The following is a 3,454-nucleotide window of genomic DNA, read 5'->3' as shown; positions in this document are numbered from 1 at the left end:
GGGCAACCCCCAGTATCAATACAGGCTGGGGGATGAAGGGATTGAGAACAGCCCTGCCGAGAAGGACTTAGGGGTACTGGTGGATGAAAAGCTGGACTTGAGCCAGCAATGTGTGCTCGCAGCCCAGAAGGCCAATCGTATCCTGGGCTGCATCACAAGAAGCGTCACCAGCAGGTCGAGGGAGGGGATTCTGCCCCTCTGCTCTGGTGAGACCCCACCTGGAGTACTGCGTCCAGCTCTGGACCTCTCAGCATAAGAAAGACACGGACCTGTTGGAGCAGGTCCGGAGGAGGGCCACAAAAATGATGAGGGGGATGGAACACCTCTCCTATGAAGAAAGGCTTCAGAGAGAGTTGGGGTTGTTCAGCCTAGAGAAGAGAAGGCTTCAGGGAGACCTTATTGCAGCCTATCAGTACTTAAAGAGGGCTTATAAAAAAGGTGGCAGCAAACTTTTTAGCAGGGCCTGTTGTGACAGGACAAGGGGGAATGGCTTTAAACTAAAGGGGGATAAATTTAGACTAGATATATAAGGAAGAAATTTTTTACGCTGAGGGTGGTGAAACAGTGGGACAGGTTGCCCAGAGAGGTGGTGGATGCCCCATCCCTGGAAACATTCAAGGTCAGGTTGGACGGGGCAGACTCTGAGCAACCTGATCTAGTTGAAGATGTCCCTGCCCACGGCAGGGGGGTTGGACTAGATGAACTTTAGAGGTCCCTTCCAACCCAAACTATTCTATGAGTCTGTGATTCTATGAAACCTGCACGCTGTCGGGGAGAACTTCAGCTGCAGATGAATGTATCAACAACTCTGAGATGAGGCCAGGAAAAACATGCTGCAGAAATACATCACTGCAAATGGAGGTTGGCTGTCGATTCATGTAACAGCCAAAACTTCTCTAAGAAAGAAACATCTCCAGAGTGGAGACTTTTGGCACAAAGTGGGAGGCATCTGGGAGGAAGGATCTTTCCATACTTCTGTTTCTTTGTATAAGTGTCTGCAGCCACTGCTTGGAAGAAGGTAACAAACTAACAGACCTCCAGGCTAATCTGGAATGGACTCTTTATCAGAATCCTTTCCTTCCAGGTGCAGTGTTTTTTCAGTGTCTGCTGACAGATAGAAACCCTGCTGCCTCCTTTCTAGAATTCTGAAAGAACCTTTTTTATAAACCTATCAAATCAGGAGTTCTACCAAAAGATTGGAGTACAGCAAGCTCAACGCTGCATGTAGGAAATGTAAAACACCCAGGCTATCCTCTTGCCTGTAGTCAAGCCAATAGTAAACAAGCCTTAGAGCACAGCGAAGACAAGAGCACTTCTAAAGTGGAAAAAGGAACAATGTACAATTTGTGGTTTTAGCATAGATACCTCATGTCTAACTGAATTGGTGTCTTTCCTTAATCACTTATTTTCTAGACAAAGAAAATGTGCTAGTGTTCCTTTGTCTGGATTTCCAGGAAGCATTGATCAGCTGCCAGATATGAAACTTTTACTTAGGTTGGCGAGAATGAGAATTACCAAAAGAAGCTAGAGTTCAGGAGATAACTGGCAAAAATAAAGACAAGAGGAAGTAGCACCAAAAGAGTTGAGCTTGAGCGATACTAAAGACCTGAAGCAATTTCAGGGAAATTACATCCACCACACTGATGCTGCTGTGTGACAGAAGGTTTCCATTACAAACAAGTTTGTTCCATGGCTGGGAAAAGACAGGGAGGGGAGGATAAGTTTCCTGAGTGGGTTTCTGGTGTCTAATCAAGGGCTGAGTGTAAAATATTTTTTTTTCTATTGGTAGTGACTCAAGTTTGAGACTCTTGCCTTCATCTAACTGAGACAGACATTGTATTAAAACTTTAAAGCAATCTTTCCTTGAGACCTCTGTCCTTTTATAAACTTGGCTGAAATCAGCTGTTTTATAAACTTGGCTGAAATCAGCTGACAGGTTCAAAATTTTGGAAGGGAACAGAAAAACTGGTATAGCTTTCCTGCACACCCACACAAATTATTCCATAGCCTTTTCCCTCTAGAAAGCCTGGTTTAAAATATTCATCTATATATAAATAATGTATTAAATTATTTATAACATAGCACATTTAATTATAATTAAATATTAATTTTAAAACTAAAAGAAGCAGACTAAAAAGAGCATGTTGAAGCACTGAAAGTGTAAAGCATTAAACAAGGTTGTCACAAAGTGACGTTCTGCATTGCTACTAGATGTTCAGAGCTCTCATATATTAACCGCCTCAACTTGCAAGCCTTTTGTTTGATACTAAATTTGGGAACTCCCTTCTCTGGAGGACAGTGGAAAAGAAGACCAGGTGAGCTGGCCTGGAGATGTTGTCTGCTGTTGTTGCTTACAATGTTGAATCTGTCTTCCTTGAAGATAGAACAAGACAAACACATGAAGGAAAGAAGAAAGCCAAAGTACAACAGAAAATACAGCTTCCGTGATTTAGCACCAAGTGTCCAACTTTGCAGATTCCCTGTGCTGGTGGAGGGCACACCCAGCATCTGTGCAAAGTCTCTTTGGCAGACCTGGCAAAAATTGTGCTGGTGTTGGACTGCTTAAGGTATTGCTCTGGAGGCATCTTTGCTCACTGACTCACAGCATCACTGCAGAATAAACAACGTAGGCCAGCTCAATCAGACTATGTTTAAACATTGGCTGAAAAGAAAATTAAAGCTGAAAAGGAAAATGGCCACACTCAGGGCCATGGGGACAGCAGGACGACAGTTCTCCTGCTCCAAGGGGTGCACAGTACTTTGTGGACTCCAATGGAGATAAGCATGCTCTCTGGATCCTGTCCCTTTCTTTGGCTTGTTAAAAGATTTGAAGTGTCAAAATAAGGGCCAGGAAATGGAGGATTAATATAACAGTATGTAATTAATGTCTGTAGTGTCTGTTTGGGGGACTTCCAAGTGGAGATGGAACATCTCACATTCTCTGTAATTTGTTAACAAAGTAAGCCTAATTTTCAGGGAAAATAATTTTGTTTCCTGCTTTCCAGGACATAACTTTTCTCTCTCACTTTTTCTTCACCAGCCATTTTCTCTGCACAGTCTAAGGTTGAGGGTAGCAAGCATGCAGTTTAGGGTCCAAATTCCCAATGACACACATGCACAGATCACAATATTAATGAATTCAGAGTCTTACTCGACAGAAAAGAAAATATAGGAACATGAATGTACAGGCACACACATATAGGGTTCCTTAAAAATAGTTGCTGGTAAAACAGGGTTTCTACTATGAGGCAAGAATCATCTCTTTAGTCAGTCCTTTGTTAATGTAGCAGGTCTCAGTATGATCAAACAGGCTTTACCCCCAAGAATTCCTCTGAGAAAAGAGTCCGCCAGAATCTGGAAGTTTATACAAGTACAATTTAAAGAAACTCACTGCAAGGATGGCTGACTAGAGATAGAAGTCCCTGAGACTACTGGGGGGGGGGGGGGCGGTGGG

Source organism: Pygoscelis adeliae, unplaced genomic scaffold, assembly GCF_000699105.1.
Source record: "Pygoscelis adeliae isolate BGI_AS28 unplaced genomic scaffold, ASM69910v1 Scaffold289, whole genome shotgun sequence".
Taxonomy (NCBI): Eukaryota; Metazoa; Chordata; class Aves; order Sphenisciformes; family Spheniscidae; genus Pygoscelis; species Pygoscelis adeliae.
This window is presented reverse-complemented; position numbering follows the sequence as displayed.